The following is an 18,323-nucleotide window of genomic DNA, read 5'->3' as shown; positions in this document are numbered from 1 at the left end:
CAGTAGCTTCTAAAAGCCAACTCTGTGTCATGCACTTTCCATGTTCTGCAAACTAAATAAGGGCTAGATAAGGACACATTGCCTACTATGTCCCCATTATATTAAAGAGAAAGCACCCAATATGTCTGCAGGAAACTGCATCTTCTTAGACTACAGACTAAAATGTGTACATTGTCTTAACAAGGGTCAAAAATACTGATTTTCCTAATTGCTTACAATTTGTCTGAAAGAACAAGGAAAATAATGTGCTGTAAAAATATATTGCCCATTCATTCATATAGCAGTGCACAAATATAGAAAAAAATGTCAATTTATATTCATATGGAAATCCACATTTACTCACACCATTAGGAACAGAAAGGAGCCATTCTATTATGAGGGATAAAATTCACTCACATTTCAAATTCACTGTAAATTGTTTGAAATAAGAAGAATACACTAACTTTGTGCCTTTCTTGAAAGTTTTATTATTTTCTTCCTTAGAGGTCAAAAACGCTAAGGTCTTAAAGCATGTTAAGAAACAAAGCATATGAGATGTAAATAATCATGGTAGAGATTTCCTGTTCACCAGGGAAAAGTACTATTAACATCTATGATGTCTTCTCTGGGCTATATTTTTAAAGGAAATTCAGACATAATTTAGGCATGATTCTGTACTCAAGAAACTTAGAGTCTGGTAGTGAGAACATGAAGGAGAAATACATGAAAAATTATTGAACAGTATAATTGATCTGCCTGACATGTTGCAATCCGTCAACTTGTCAGAAGTCAGGAAAGCTCTTTCTATCATTGTCTTTTGCATGCTATGTTTTCTTAAATGCAAGGCATTGAAGCCACTACGAAGATGACTTCCCTTGAGTTTTATGAACTTTTGTCTGTTTTGTTTCTTTGCATAGCTAATTCTAGTCTAGTTGGGTCCAACAGTGGTACGACCTTTTGAGTAGGGTTATGCCAGCATTTGCTTTCATGCCTTTTCTCATTGCTTTTCCACAATGTTCTGCAATGAAACTTTTGAACACGTTTGTTTCCTGTTTGGGGGCCTTTTTCATAGTTTTCTTCCTCTGCCTGGAACTCTCTCCTCTCAATGTCTTTGCTTGAATAATTACTATTCATTTTTAGGTCTCAGCTTAAATATACTTTCCACCATTTGGCATGAATCTCTAAAAATCATTGGGTTCCCCTCTTAGGTTCCTTGATAATAGCTTCTTGTTATTAGGTATATTACACTCCAATGTTGTATTTCACTTGGCTATTTACTTAGCATCACTCTCACTAGACTGTAAGCTCATTAGGGTAGAGAGTGGGGTTGATGTCTTGTTCAAGATTATATGCCATTTTTGTATTGATGTATTCTGTATTCTTTATGTATATGTGTTCTAATATATCTATGTATAATAATATATTAAGACCATATAACAGAGTGGTTGGGTTGAGCCTGGACTCTGTAACTAGTCTGCCTGCGTTAGAATCTCAGTTCTGCCACCTGCTAGTATATGTGATCGTTATTTCTTCCATGCCTCAGTTGCATCATGTATGAATCAGAGATGACAATAACATCAGAGGATTGTTGTAAATGTTAAGTAATTTAATAAATGTAAAGGTCTTAGTACCTTGTAGATGCTATATAAATACTTGCTATTATTATCATAAATATTCAATAAATAAATGAATTAATCAGTATTGGTTAATCAGTTAATTCAGTAAATAAATGAATTAACCAATCTCAATATTACATTCACCTAAGTGCTACGCATCCCCTTCCCTCTAGTGATACCATCCACCTTTTCCTTCCCAGCCTCATATTGTCCCCTGTTTAATTCCTTTATTGAATCCTAGACACCCGAGTTCCACTTGATATCGTCACTTCTCCACTTCAATTCTGAATTGATCACAAGGCCAAGGGCAGAACATTTGGTCATAGGAGGATTACTATCTCTCAGTGCTGGTTCATCCCTTTTTGGATGTGGGGGTCACTAGTCTGCAAATAATGTTGTTGAAACAATGTAATTATTGGGAGCTGAGATGTGGAGCTCTTGCCCCTATCACTCCTCAAGGAAAAGGAGCTTTGAAGTGTGCCACAGACAAAAACGAAGTCCTTATCCACAGAAAGTGTCCCTACTTTACTGGAGTGTGGTGCTCTTATTGGAAGGAATGAATAGCTTATAAATGAACCAGCCTAGGATAATCACTTCCCTCTCTTAACTACTTTCCATCATGTTCTCTCTTCTCTGATTGTCTTCGCATGAGACTGGTATGGCAGGACTAGTCCCCAAGACTTCTCTTGATCAAAGAACACTTCCACTAGAATACATAGTAGCAGAGTAGGTCCCAGGAGAAGTGAATACTAAAAGCTACTCAGAGATCTTCCTCTCCTGGGTTTGCTAGGTGGGCATTAGAAGCCACTGGCTCTCACACTTGGGCTAAGAGGGAACAGTAGACCAGATGACCAGATGTGATATGGGCTGCAGCCTGAAACTGTATTTACCTACAATATTTTTTATGATTATATTCTTGAGGAAGCTGGTAGAATGATAGGGTAGATGGAATTTAATCATTAAGAAACTCTGTTCTAGGCTACATACTTTTAGGACTAACAGCACTAAACTTCCATCAAAGGAAGAGATTTTTTAAAAGGATAGAAAATGATGAGAGAAATTTTCAAAAGCCGACAATTTATTTAGGGTTTATAATGAACATTGCACATTGTAGAACTTCTTTGGTGCTCTAGGACTTGCTTTGAAATTGACAAAAAACAAAATAAAATACCACTGAAGCTACGTGATAGAGGTCAATTTTAAAATTAAATTAGTAGAGAAAAGAGCCACTTCACACAATTAGAAATTTATTACTTCTAAAGAAAAATGTGGTTAATTGGGGGAATAATTTAATAATCAAAATAAAACTAAAAATAATTTTTAAAATTTCTTGTTAAAATTTTAAAAATTATATTTTTAAATAACATGCATTAAAGAAGAACTTATAATAGATTTGGAAAATATTTTAAATTTAATAAAAATAAAATACTATGTAACAAAAATTGTAGAGTACAGCTGAAGAAGTACATGGAAGAAAATTTATCGCCTTAAATTCTTCTAAGAAAACTGACTATTATTGAATTATTATTCTACCAAGAAGTTAGAGAAAGCACAATGGAGTAAAGCCAAAGAAAGAAGAAGTAGGAAATGTTAAAAGTCAGAGCAGAAATTAAAATAAAAGATACAAGAGAAAGAATTTAAAATTCTGGGGATTATTTGAAAAGACTAAAGTATAGGCAAAACTTTGGTAAAACTGATTGAAGAGAAACAAAAGTGGCATAAAATAGAAATAAAAATATTAAGAATAACAATTAAGGTATAACTATAAAGAGTACAAATTTATTAAGAAAATAGTGTGAGACATGCGAATATATTTGAAAAATTAGATGGGATAGAAAAATTTCTAGAAAACTATTAATTTACCACAACTGACTCCAAAAGTAATAGAAATTATGACTAGGCCTGAAAAAAGAAATAAATTGTAAAAATAGTTAAAATTCTACCACAATGAAACACCAGATGTTAAATGATTTTAAAGATAATCTTTTCTAAACATTCGAGGGACAGATAACCCCAATCATAAATAAACTGTTCTAAGAAGAAAAAAAATAATAGTTCTTCCTTAATTTTATTAGCCTATTGCAACTTTAAAATCTAAATCAGACAAGAACATTGTGAGAAAATAATATTGAGACAATCTTATTTGCGAATATAAATTAAAAATCACAAATAAAGGAGATGCCTGTACACCACATTCATAGCACAATAGACAAAAGGTGGAAGCAACCCATGTGTCCGTGGACGGATGAATGGATAAATAAAACGTGGTATATATGCATAAAACATATACATACAGGTGGAATATTATTCAGCATTAAAAAGGAAGGAAAACCTGACATATACTACAACATGGATGAACCTATGAACCTTGAGGACCTTATTATAAATAAAATAAGACAGTCACAAAAAGACAAATATTCTATGGTTCTACTTATATAAGATAGTTAAATTCATATGGAAAAAAGTAAAATGGTGATTGTTGAGGGCTGGCGGTGGGGGTGGGGGGGAGGGCAGTTATTGTGTAATGGGTATAGAGTTCCAGTTTTGCAAAATGAAAAACTTCTGAAGATTGGTCATGCAACATTGTCCATATACTTAATACTAAACTGTACATTTTAAAATTGTTAAGATAGTAAATTTTATGGTATGTATATTTTCCCAGAATAAAAAACAAATTGTAAATAAAATGTATCCAACAATATATTAAAAGAAATAACATCGTGACCCAACTGAGGATGTTTCAGAATTGCAAGTTTGGCTTAATGTTAAGAAATCTACTGAGGCAACTCACTACATTAACGAATTTAAGGAGAAAAAAAACACATGAGATCACTCATCAGTTGCAGAAAAAGTGATGAAATTCAATGCTTCATTGGGAGAAAAAGTTACAGTAATCTAGAAATAGAAAGGAAATTCTTCAAAATGATAAAAACTTTGCTAAATCAGCAGCAAAAATCATTCTTAATGGCGAAATATTTTTAAAAATTTCAGAGATAAGAGATGGTGGAATACTAACTTGCCTTCATTTGTATGCTGAGGGTCCTAGCTATGTTTACTATATTAGATAAATACATTTTTAAAAATAAACTAAAAATAAGGAAGGAAAAGATTTATAATTCATTAATGACTTTTTTTTTTAAGAAAAGAGTACATACTGACGTTTAAGACTGCAAAGAGACTTCAGCAAGGTTTTTGGATAAATGATCAATATACAAAAATGCAGTACATTCCTGTAAGCAACAATTAGACAAATATTTAGAAAAGAGATTCCAACAAAAATTTTGAAAGAAAAAGATTTAAAGCTTTAAGGAAATCTAAACAAATGGAGGGACCAAATTCATGGATAGGAAAACATCATTATAATGATAGTTTCTCTCCAAATTAAAGTATGAAGCCTAGTCAAAATTTTAATAGGATTTTTAAAACATAATCTGACAAGTTATTATAAATTTAATATGGAAATGCAAAGGGCTAAGATGATTTAAAATAATAAGAAGATGGTGCATGTGATATTATATGTCAAGAAGGATTATTATAATAAATATACTCGCAGTAATTAATACAGTATGATAGTGAGTCAGGAATAGACACATTGGACTATGGAGCAGAAGCAACTGGAGGAGTTTTCCGGAAGAAAGTCAAGAACATATAGAACTCTAATTTATGACTGAGATGGCACGACAAATCCATGGTCTGCCATGTTAACACTAGATAACCATATGGGGAAAAAACTGAATTCCTACCTCATAACAAACACAAATGTATTCCTGGTGAATTAGAGACCTCAATGTGAAAGCAAAACTTAAAAACACTTGGAAGAAATTAGAGAATGCCTTTATGATCTCGATGTAGGACAAGATATTTTAGTAGTAAAGCCATAAGGAAAAATTTAACAACATTGAAAACTTCTATCCAACAAAATACAGACTGGGTGAAATGATTTGTAATATGTAACTGACAGGCATTATCATCCTCAATACATAAAAACTTCTCACAAATCAATGATAAAAAGGAAAGCATTCCATTTTAAAAATGAGCAAGTGAGAAAAAAATGAACGAGCAGGCAAGATAGGAAACAGAGTGGCCAACACTAGACAACAAACTCTGATTGAACAAAAAGATGCTCCGTCTCCTTGGTAGCCATGAATTCCAAGTTTAATTTACAGCAGTATGCAATTTCTTATCCATGAGATCTGCAAAATCTAAAAGTATGAAAATATCAAGAGTTGGTGAGATAACAGGGTAGAAAGTTATAAACTGATACAGCCCCGTTGGAGATAGTTTGGCACTATCAGTAAAACCAAAGATGAGCATAGCATATGACCCAGCAATTAGAGAAATTCCAGCCTGGGAGCCTAGCATTCACATACAAGAATGCTCATGAGGGTCTTCCACAGAATGGAAACTTCATGAGGATGGGAGGTTGGTTTTATTCACTACCATGTCTCAGAGCCTAGAACAACAGTGTCTGGAGCCAAATGATAAACAAACAAACAAACAAACAAATAAATAAAACTTTAAAATGCATCTAAAGTAAATAAAAATAAAGATAAGAATGAAAGTCAGTTCTATGAACTTGAAGGACAATCTGAGCTTTTGGTTTAATCACTCTGCTTTTACTCCCCTTTTTGTCAGGCGAACGTAGAATCTGCTCAGCCTGTGTGCTAACTACTTTAGCATATATTGTCTTTTCTTATCCTGCAGGTCATACTTTTGGTTGTCACAGAATGGCTTGGGGAGAGCTTATTGCTGTTCAGTCTAATGACTCATGGTTATTATATATATATATATATATATATATATATATATATTCTCTACTATTACCTGGGGAAAAAGAAGACCCTGAGAAGGTCACATCTTTGAAATAGCATCCTTTTGAGATAAGATGATGGCACCATGTAAGGTCCTTCTGCATTCAGCCCAATGGCTCTGATGCCTTGAAAGATGGGCCTGTCTCTAGTTCCTTCCTTCAGCAAAGAGCAGAGGGCTCTCGGGCAGTTCCAGACACTAGCGACAAAGGTTGACTCGAGGCATCAGAACGAGAAGTATTATGTAGATTAAATTGTATTATTTTCTTTAACATGAGATAAAAATGGGCCTGTGTACAAAAATGATTTCACTAATCATTTTGGAGATCAAAGATTTCATTTCCTAAGAGCTCAAACTTCACATCTTTCAGCAAGGACTTACTTTGAACCCTGTTTAATGATGCTGTAGAACTTCTTTCTCTTGAACTACAGCTAAAAGACTTGTAAAAAAATGTTGTTTCAACACTGAAGCACTTTAAATGACTGACTCTAACCACAATGTATAAAAAGTATAATTCAGACTTGGCAGAGTGAGCTAAATAAATAGTGATGATAAGCGACCTATCTAACAATGTAGCGTCGTGTCTTGTCATTAACACAATTATGTCAGCACAGTCAATCAGCACATTGCCTTGACTTTAAAGCTGGGGACTGAATACATGCTTTTAAAGTTGGAGGGCTCAGAATGAGAGAGAAGAGCTATCACACTTAAGCCAGCAATGCGACTTCACAGTTATTCAAGGCTTTAAAAAAACAAAACAAAACAAGGTTATACATTTACAAAATGCTTTGTTGTTGCAGTAATGCTAAAATTATTCTTATGAGTTCAATACCAGCTATAATAACTCTCCGGTGATCCCAAACAAAAAGAGGGACTCAGTTTGCAGCCTTCTGTTCACATAGGAGAAACTGATTTACTATCTGAAGTGATAATTAATGGGATTCCGTTCAGTTTCAAGTGAGATGAACCTCACGAGAGGTGAGTATGGGATCTCAGAATGGCAATATTCTTCTGAGAGCTCTCCCAAGTGTTCTGGGCTGAAAACCCTCCGTAATGGTAAGCGGCAGGTGACAGCACCTGCCAGCCGAATATCCCCCATGACGACAGGCAGAGGGACTGAGCCACAGAAAAGGGAAGGATCTATCTGAGAATCCTCTGTGTTATTTCTCTTCTGTTTAGCTCTATAAAGCTCACCCAGGCTACAACAATCTGTTTGTATCATTTGTTGGAGTGACTTCAATTTCATTCACGGACATAACTAACACGCCACAGAAAACACTTGGCGTTCCTTTGAGTTTAAGACAGTTTTCTGCAGGCTGGAGGAGAGGGCAAGTGTTTTTAAAATTCAGTGAAGACGTCTGCCTATCAGAGTTTGAACAATAAATACTACGTTGATGCTTAAAATGGAAGGGGAGGGCGCAGCATCCTGTGCTTGATTAGATTAACTTTTATCCCACGAGTTCTATGATGTGGGCTATTTCTACAAGTAATAGCCATTGTGCATGGCTCCTGGTGGCGGGCAGAGGATGCTGATTCTCTGGTGTCCCTCTATCCACAGCAGCCCCTCCCCACCCTCCCAGCACTCTGCAGTGTCCCTAGCTTGCTTTACTTTGCTCCATTTATTTTGTACCATCTGATATATTATAGGTTATGTATTATTTATTTCTTTGCCTGTTAATGTCTGCCTCCTCATCTGGAATACAAGCTTCTAGAAAGCAAGGGTTTTTGTGTGGGCTTCCCTGTGGTATTCTTGGTGCCTAGAGCAGGGCCCCTCGTGTCATGACTGTTCAGGGAAGAATGAATGCCCACCACCACTCTGGTTTTATAGGTGAGGTGATTAAGGATCGGAGAATCCTGCCCAAGGTCACACAGAACTTGAAGAGAAGGAGTTGCCTTTTGAACCAAGTCTGAGGATTGTCTGGTCTTCTTTGCACCGCCGAGCCACGCTGCTTTCAACACAGAGGTTATGTGTTCATTTAAGAACTGACAAATACCAGCTCCCAGCTTTATCAGTTTGTGGGCAGATCAAAATCAGGAAAGAAAAAATATGGTGAAATTTATTGGTTTCAGGAAATTGGCTTTAATATTCCAGGTAAAAAAAAAAAAAGTCACCTAACTTGGGTAGGAAGTGAAATTGCTTGGTTATTTCCCAAACAGTTCTGAAAAGCAGTGCTGAGGTTTCAGAAATAATTTAATGACAAGCATGATGTAATTGAATACAAATTTTAAACACTGTGGGGGTGGGGGTGAGGTGGGGACTACTTTTTATGATATTAAAAATAAAAATATTAATTACCCACTCCCCACTCCAACTAACACCATATCATTTTTCACTTCTTCCTAAACATTGGATGGCAGCTTGTTTAACTAAAGCAAGGTAGAACTATGTTTATTTAAATCACGAAGTGTTTTGGGTGGAAATTAGCGAGGCGTATCTCAAGGTATTTGGACACTTAACACAAGAGTCAAGGATTTGGGCTTTACTTTGGATATATCTGAAAATTATTAACAATTTCATGGACAACAGAGGTTTTTCCAGGAAGAACAAAAGAGAGTTTGGAATGTTTGCCAAGGACCTGAAACAGAAAGGAAAGAGCAGAAGAGCGCCACTATTTACCACCTCATATAAATATTAGAAAGTGTGCCCAGTTATCCCATGAAGGGATCATTATATCCATTTTTCAGATAAAAATGAAGCTTCTAACAGCTAAAACCCTTGCCTAGGATCACACAGTTCATAAGACATAGAGCCGGGATTCAAATCCAGGTATGTTGGTTGCGAATTTAAAGCTGCTTAAGGGACAATATGGTGACAAAACTATTTAGAGCCTATTCATTGCCTGGGAGACTGCCTTAAAATGAGACGTGGTACGAAGAGATCCAAATTTTGCAGTTAATTAGCTCTAATAAACAGAAAAACCATGATCCTCAGTTTCCTTTTATGTAATGAGCGGCTAATAATACCGACCTTACAGGTTTGGCATGAAGATGAAAAGAAACGAGATGACAGACGTGTACCAACCGTGCAGGCCCTCGATGCTCAACACACTTCAGGGCCATCAGAATTCACTCTCATGCTTTCATCTAGAACAGCCTTTCAACGTCTCTGGTGACAGCTGAGGGGGAGAGGGGTAGCACTTGCCAAATATATTTAACCATGAATCTCCAGCGAGGAATGATACATATTGACAAGGATTTTAACAGAAAAGTAAAAGGAATTTCCTATTTCCCAATTTTCTAGAGTGGGTGAAATTGGCAGAGAGATCTGCCCTTGCTGGCATGGGAAAAGGAGAACATGATGAATTTGGGGGACTGAAACCCCAAAGCTTGGCAAACATGCTCTTTCAACTGTTACGGTCTTGGGAAATGTCAGCTTTGACAATACTGAAAAAAAAAAAAAGAAAGAAAAAAGAAAAAGAAACAAAGTCACCCTCAAGAAGAACGTGAACCTGAAAGCTTTTCCACATATAACTGGACTCACCCATTTGCCGAACAATTCCTATATAAATGACATTGTACTAAATGTTTACATATATTATCTCTTTACAACAGCTTTTTGAATTAGGTATCACGCCCATTTTGCAGAGAAGGAAACTGAGGCCTATAGCAGTTAAGGAACTTGCCCAAGTTTGCTCAGCAAAAATAGACCCCAAATCTGGACTCTGTCTTTAAGGTTGCTGCATATAACCACTAAGCCATGAAATAAAACTAAACTCTTCAGGTATAAGATGTGATTTGATGGCTTACTACCATCCCAGACAAGGAGATGATTATCATTTGTGAAAGGAGACTACATTTCTTCCCCTCCCACCCCCCCAGCAACAGGGTGGAGCTGGGCCCCCTGCAGAGGGGACAAGGTGTTTCTTTCTGTAGCAGTTTGCCCCATGGGGGTCAGCGGTGATGCATACAACAGTGAAGGAGCACCCCGAGTCCCCCATTTCCAGATCAGAAAGATGAGGGCCAGCCTGAGCTAGGCAACTGTTTATGTAACGAGTGGCCTGGAATACAGACAAAGGTTAAGGATGTAAACTGGAGAGACAGCTGACTAAGCAACAATTAACGGGGATGTGTTGACAATTTACAAACACTGGCAGTCTGCAAATATCAAGGAGAGAGATTTGCTAAAGCAGAGTAAAAAAAGGTGTAACAAAAGTAAGGCATAATGGTATAATAATTGCTCTTCAAATTGCATTGAATAAAATTAAGCAAAGAAAAAAATTAGGCCAAATGTCAAGAAAAACTGCCACCCTGACAGAATTAATATCAGCTGGAGCGTGGAGGGTGTCTGCCTGACTCTGGCTTCACAGCCCCGCTTTGTAGCGAGGCTGCAGACATACTTCTGCCATTGGAGATGAACCCCACTAAGTGCCCAAGTCAGGGCCTTTGGCCAGTGTGGAAGTGTTCTCCACACAGAGTGCTGGGGCACAGCATCATGTCACCTTCTGGTGCTTCAAGTCACTCTTTCGTGTAGGCTTCTGTTTCTTACAACTGCCTTTTTATCTATTTCTAGATCTGGTTTCCTCTTTTTACCCTTGTCCTGGTTACTGGTTATCTGTCTTGTTTCCTGAACCTAAACCCCATTTTATGAAGCTATTCAGCTGTCCCTAAGCCCAGGGACTGTAGTTCTGCTCTAACAAAATTCCCATATATCAAATAGTCATCTGCCTGCTCAGGTTAATCAACTGCTACGGGTGGATTTCCTTTGTCAAACTTCATCTCCCTATTAGGAAACCCATGACTTTCAATGACTCTCTTTAGATCTGAACTATCATCCGCAGCATATGGATCTGTCCCAAGGCCTCCATGCTCAATGTCCTGGGCCAGACTTCTTCCCTGCCTCCTTGGCGAGGCATGGCCTCACCCCCAAGGAGATCCAAGCTTTGACCGTGGTGACATAGTGTGGGTATGTAGCCATGACTATACAGAATGAATGGAAGAGTCCCTCGGAGGGCCTTCTCGATTGGGCGACCCTTGAGCCAAGTCTTGAAAAAGAAGTTTTTCATTAGCTTGTCAGTGGGAGGAGAGAGCACGGAGCAAAAGACATTTCAAATAGAGGGACTAACGAAGGTATGAAAGCGTGACATGGCTTTCAGCTATAGGCAGTGCAGTGCGGCAGGAGGGTGACATGTGAGATGAGGGATGGCAAAAACGATGTTGGAGAACGAAGAAGACAAACTGAGAAGGGATTCACAGGCCGTGTTAAAGAGTTCGGGCTTTGTCTTGAAAGCCATGGGAGGACACCAAAAGATTTTAATTGGATTCATTAATTTGATCTACTTGTATAGGTACTTTAGAACCATAATTTGAGTAGAGTGGGAGGTGGAGACTGAACATGCAGTCAGGTAAACAGGTGGGAGCCTAGTGCCATGTTCCAGTCAAGTGTTGATGAAATAATGAATTCAAGTAAATGGCAGTGGGGGAAAGAAAGAGAAGGTGATATAAAGGACTGGGAGAAATCTTTTTGAGGTAGAATTGATTAGACCTGGTGGCTTATTAGCCAGAGGAGGTGAGCAGAAGGGAGGAATCTAGAACAAGTCCTAATTTCTAGATTAGACCAAGGGATGCATTCCTCTCTTAGATGAGCAAAAAAGCCAGATACTGGATTTCTCCAGGGATATGGTCTTGGTAAGGCCCAGGGATGAGAGCATAGCACGAAGGGGAATTGAAAGCCAGGAAGGCACTGCAACAAAAGCATCGATCTGGAGTAGCTTAGTGGAGAGAGAAGCTAAGTACAAGACCATAAACCCAGAACCAGAAGATTCAATATGGGGGGGCGGGTACAAGTCAGAGAGATTCTCTGAGCTACTCTCACACCTACGTTATGGGCCGGGGAGGAGAGATGATGAATTCAGTCTAGGGCATGCTGAGTGTGCACTGTCTATTGGCCAGCCCAGTGGAGATGCTCACTGCGCAGCCGGATTTACGGTCCAGTGCAAGGGAACGAGTTATGAGCATACAGGCTGGACCTAGTCCATGGGGATGGGTGAGTTGCCCAGCATGAATGGACTGTTCTGGGGATAGTTAGCCCATACTTGTGCCCTCTTTCTTGTCCCATAAGACATTCTAATTCTCTCTCATCATTCCTCTGCCATTAGGAGTTCCTTTGACTTCTGCTTGTTACACTGATCCACTCACAGCTTCTTTGGAGCCCCTACAATCCTCCTTGAGCCTCCCTTTGCTGTTCTGATCCCTTCTATGCCTCCCCTGTGAGTCTTCAATTATCTCTCAGCTTTTCTGAGTCCCTCAAATCCCTTAAATCTCAGCTGTGAAAAGCATACTATTCTTAGTAGGCATGCCCCTTTTGAAGTCATTGGAAATTTACAAACAACAACAATAAAAAATAAACACGATCCATCTGCCGTAAAACATTGATGCAATTTAAGAGAAAACTAGAAGTGGTAGTTTTTAACTACAGTATCTAATCTTTCCTTCTTTTGAAAGAATAATATCTAGTAAAGATTTCAGATCATATTTTCCCCAATCATTTCTACATTTTAATTTTAAGCTAAACCGTTCTCCATTAAAAGGGGGTCTCAAGTCAACCACTCAATGTAATGTCCAGAATTGTACACACGATCACGTGCCCCAAATCAGATTCTATAACTAGTAACTGGGGGTAAAGGGAAATCAATTTCCAAATGAGTTTTGAACAACAGAATTTCATCCGATATTATTACAAATGGTTGTAGAAGTCACACAAAGCCAGGTTTGGAGTCATGAGGTTGATGAGCCCTTTGAATGCACTTTTATTAAAGATACTCATCAAGTCATGTGCCACATTTGAAGACGCAGGTATTCATCAATTACAATTTAAACTTGCTTTGTGTGCTGTGAGACAATGAATTACTTTAACTCATGTTTACAAAAGACAGACTGGTATATTGCAAAGGTCCCAAGATTTGGAGGTGGGGATATCTGTCTTCTAATTCCACTTCTGAATTCTTTGGAAGCAGTGCGCGTGCGCGCGCGTGTGTGTGTTTGGAGAAAGAACTACCATTTCGTGATCATTTAATGTCTTTGAGTCATCTCTCAAGCTGAATTACAGATATGATTTCCAATCCTTAACCACTATGAAATATCATTATCCCATTTTACAGGTAAGAAAACTGAGGCCAAAAAAGTCTAAGTGTCTCACATACTTGCAAACTAAACAGTGGTTCCTGGATCCAGACTCAGGTTTCATGTGCTTAGTGAGACTACAGTCTTCTCTTTGTATGTCACTGCCTTTCCTATCAATGACCTCTTTTACTGATAAGCTATGTGAAAACCTTAACATTGCTAAGCCTCAGTAACTTAATCTTTAAAATGAGGACAATTATTTGTATGCAGAACTATTATGAGGATCCAAGGAGGAAATACATAATTAAGTACCTGGCACATAGTAAGTGTTCACAAAATTTTTTTTTTTTTCTTTTTTTGGTAGCTGAGAATCTTAGAAGCGAAGTATCTTGGTGTTTGTTAGCGGGATATAGTATAAGCAGACAAATCACAGAAACCCTCTCATCCTCCTCCAAGTGAAAAGGGGTTTCTGCTTCTTAGAAGAGACTCTTTTTGTCTGTCTAGAGTTTTCTAGCTGACCCTAGGAGGATGCCATCAAGTGTTCATTCATTCTATAGTAAATAATGGTACTAAAGTTCTTTGTGTGCTCTTATTTTAACTAGTAGTTCAAGAATATGTTTAGTTAACTTGTGCCCCTGTTTATCACTATGCTGCATCAGCAAAAATCAGTAAGGGACATTAATTATCAAATGTGCCAGTTTTGTGACCATTAAGTACCTCATTAGATTCTGTTTCAGAAATTGCATTTATGAGCATCTTTACAGAAAAGAGCACAATCTGATTGGCATTGCTTAACCGTAGCACAGTCTAAACAAAATCACTTATTTAGTGCACCTCTTTTATTATTATTATGCCACAAAACAACAAAATGATAATTTTTTTTGCAAGCATAACTAAAAATAGTTTACAACCTCAGCCTCCAAACACATACCTTGTTTAAGGGGAAAATTATAATCTTCATATAAAAAAAAACCCAACTTTGTAGATTAAAAAAAAAAGATGTATCTTGAAGATCAACCTGTAATTTTTGTTTTGTATTTAAGTTCCTTGTTTGAATGGTGAAACTTGTCTACACCTATAATCATCCTTCCTCATTGTGCTTGTTGGAATGTGGGCAAAACTGGTCTCTGTTGACAGGTTTTATATCATATTGTCCTTATAGGCACTGATTTTTTTTTAGTAGTGGTTAGCATGAAAATCTGATATGCTGCAACTGGGAAGGGAAAAAATAGAAAAGAGAAAAAATAAATTAAAACTATGTTTAAAATATATGATATTGCCTAACCTTTTCTCCATTAGGGAAACTATAGCTGCAAAAAAGATTAAATACAAATTTGCTTTGCTTTTAAACCTACTTAAGAAGCACCTATCCTATCTGTCCATATAAATTCCAATGGAAAACATGATGACATGCAATTATTAATCTCAATGTACACAGCTATGCCTCGGGGACTCGGTGGTTCATATTTTACTGTTCTGTAATCAAATACAAAACTAATGAGTAAAAATATGCTTCCCCCAATAAATTTCCAGCACCTGGACAAGTGTCTGACAAGGAAATGGAGGATGCACACACAAAATTCATTCTGCAAAGCTATTAAAGTGTTATACTTGCCAACAAGTGTTCATTAAACAAGAATGAAGGATCTTTATGCCAGTTTCTTACCAAAGGCTTTTTAATATTTTAATGGAGAGTAAAGACTATTTATCTGAACTCTGATCAGTTAACGTTCAGATCTGTTATGAAGAAACAAGGAGTCCTTTATAATACCTTTCATAAAAATCCACTTTGCAATGCTTCAAATAAAGACTAAGGACTGTAAAAGATTATGCTGCATATAAACAAAATCAGTATCATTTTGAAATTATATGGTTTTCCGTGGAACTCCTTAGTACATTAGAATCATGCTGTATTTTTATTTAAAAAGTGGTTAACAAAAATCCAGTATACAGATGGAAAATGGGATTAGAGGTGGCATCTCTGCCGTGTGACTTTATCCAGGCCCCAGAAAGAAAGTAGCACAGTTAATGGTTCAGATGATGGAATGGAAGGCTCTTCTGCCATCTAGGACTTGAGAAAGGAAGGGAAGGGGAGGGGAGGGAAGGGGAAAGGGGAGGGGAGGGGATGGGGAAGTGAAGGGAAAGGAGGGGAGGGAAGGGGAAGGGAGGGGAGGGAAGGGAAGCGAAGGGAGAAGCCAAAACATCAATGTGTGCTGATAGGAACTACTTTTCAAGCCAGAATTCAAATAGATAAACTCTCTACTGAGGAGTCAAAATATATGAACACAGAACAAAAAAGTTGCAAAATAAAAGCAGGCTTTTAGGGGTTATAACCCAGTACCCCTGAGGCAATGTTTTAGTGCCAGGTTGCTATTCACATTCATTGTTATCACCTAATTCTACCATAAAAATATATTCATGTATCCATTTATGCATACGTGTATGTACACAGACACTTTTCACACACACACACACACACACAAATCTGAGTGTTGGAGCAGATGTTGATTATGGAGGCAGGGATCTAGACCTTGGCTATCAGATAAAGCGACAATTTTCAGGACTTTATCCCCAGTGCCTGTGTTTGCCACACGCTAAGCTCACCCTTGTGCATGCCTAGAAGGCAACCCAACAGATAAGACAGAGCAGGAGCAAGGTCTCATCTAAGTTAATTTTTTTTCTTATTCCAAAAAAAGAGATTAATAATAGTAATAGTAGTAATGGTAATAATAATGCTTAAGCTAGCACTTAGTATGTGCCAGCACTGTTCTAAGAACTTTACATTTATTTTTGTACACGGTCTTCAAAATAACCCAATGAGAGATAAACTATTACCAACCTTATTTTCCAGAGGAGGAAAGTGAGCCTCAGAGAGCAGCCGCTGGTTCATGCAGGGGGCCGGATACACATCTGGGCCGTCTGCACTTGATAACTAGACATTTGACTGAAAACATTAGGAGTTAGAACAGGTGATGCTAGTTTGTATTCCTTGCACCTGCATTACCAAAGTGGCTGAGAGCCCACAGGGAGGGGCATGTTTTATGGAAATGAACCCTATAAAAGGCAGAGGTTGGGAGGCTGGAGCTGCTGACTTCCTTGTGGCCTTGCGTAAGCTGTTTAGCCACTGGGTTTATTGCTTGGGTAAACTAAGATAATCATGTACAGCTAGAAAAGGGCTGGGAGGAATGCTTTTGGGGATATTTTGAGCTCCTCAGATAAGGTATGAAAATGATGGAGAAAGATACAAAAGCACCCCTGAAAATTCCCACCTGGACCCAAAGTGTCTGTAGGAAGTCTCATGGTGACCCAAAGACACTTTTCAGAACTTACCTCTCAGGATGTTGGAATCTGCTTGTTATATGACCTCTGCTAATGCTATGTAGGCAATAGGAGCCTATTTTCTAAATGTGAGAGCCTCACATCTCAGGTTTGAGTTTCAAGTAAAGTCTTTGTAGTGGGACTATATAAAGTGGGACTGTATATATGAAAAAAGAGAGGGGTCAGGATTTGGATTAATGAATTTGACATTCAGGCCAAAGGGCTACTTAGGTCACAGGGAAAGCACGTTTATAGACCAGTGGTTTTAGTTTGTAAAGAACACTTGTTCCCCCAGTCGCAAGGAACTATCCCCCTCCCCCAGGGTCTGTGTTCATGAAATCATTTAGCTGTTATGAGTGAGTTACAGTGAGACCCAAAACTTCCTTATAACGCTAACCAAAACCATCTGAAGCCAATACCATCTCCCATAACTCACAGGCAGACTGCTTTCAGTGTGAAAACCCAGCAGGAATGTTAGCGTTGATGTCCATGAATAAATAGAAGGTTCTGATCTTCCTCCTTGTAACAAGAGGGATCTGAATTTTAAAAACCATGGGGAGAAATAATGACTAACAATTTAGAAAACCCCACTAGCAAGAAAATGCTAGAAAAGAGGGGACGAGTGACTAAATGCGGTTTTTTTAAGTAAACATATGCATAAAAAAATAAACATATGCGTATACACCGTGGAATGAGAACGAGGATTTCGATTTTATTTAACTTCTTTAACAAACGGAGAGTGTGCCTTGTTATGTGCCAGGCAGGGCAGGGTTCTAAGTGCTGAACAAATATTAACTCATCGAATTTTCTTTTTTGATGCACTATTAAGCCTAAAAGATCGTTTTATTCTGAAACCTGGAACAGAGATAAGGTTGTCTCTGTACATTAAAAATGTCTTGCCTTATAAGGAAGCGTTTGACTGCACTAGATTAAACTCATAAAAGCTAATGAAGAGTCCTCCTTAATACACATTTCTTTTTTCCTGTTTAGACTTGAAGTGACAACATTACAGAAACACCCTGCAGGTCTTTATCTAAATAGCATCCTATAAAACAATGTCCTCTTGTCAGTCACCACTAATTCAGCCCAGTCAAGCTATAAATCTGTCCAAAGGCCAGCAAAGTGCTTAACTTGGCACATCACTAATAAAATTAGGAATGCGGGTTTATTACATGAACCTTAAGTAGGTTTGGCCAAGATATTAAGATTTTTGCTTATGGCAACCATAGCTAATGTGGATTGGTATTTTCATTATAACACACCCCACAGCATTTCCCAGTACCTCTCAGGTTTCCAAATTAGAGACTAATCTCCCATGCTCTCACATTCACTCGTAGGTGCTGCAGCCGGAGCCCCATCGCTAAAGCCTCACGCACTTTAGGGTACTCGAGAATGGGAAAGACTTTTCAATAATGCTAATTCTGCTGAATAAAATTAGAGCAAATTAATTAATACTTCTATTAACGTAACCTGATTTCACTTTGTTCAAGAACAGAAGCACTTACAGGCTTTTAACATGCGCTCAGAAATATCATTTCAGCT

At 37.8% G+C, this 18,323-nt stretch overlaps 1 long non-coding RNA gene across 2 annotated transcripts; it reads right to left on the bottom strand.

Annotated features, from left to right (window-relative positions):
* Positions 1-5,061: 5,061 nt before the first annotated feature.
* Positions 5,062-16,457, bottom strand: LOC141373359 (uncharacterized). Of its 2 annotated transcripts, none has more exons than XR_012379263.1 (3): positions 16,303-16,457; positions 14,395-14,676; positions 5,062-5,797 (listed from the first exon to the last, which is right to left on the bottom strand). It is a non-coding gene; the product is annotated as an uncharacterized lncRNA (long non-coding RNA). The 2 variants fall into 2 exon arrangements; XR_012379262.1 differs by lacking the exon at positions 5,062-5,797 and adding an exon at positions 8,533-9,788.
* Positions 16,458-18,323: the final 1,866 nt, after the last annotated feature.

Source organism: Callorhinus ursinus, unplaced genomic scaffold, assembly GCF_003265705.2.
Source record: "Callorhinus ursinus isolate GAN/ISIS: 27379988/994484 unplaced genomic scaffold, GSC_fseal_2.0 scaffold9, whole genome shotgun sequence".
Lineage (NCBI taxonomy): Eukaryota > Metazoa > Chordata > Mammalia > Carnivora > Otariidae > Callorhinus > Callorhinus ursinus.
This window is presented reverse-complemented; position numbering and strand designations above follow the sequence as displayed.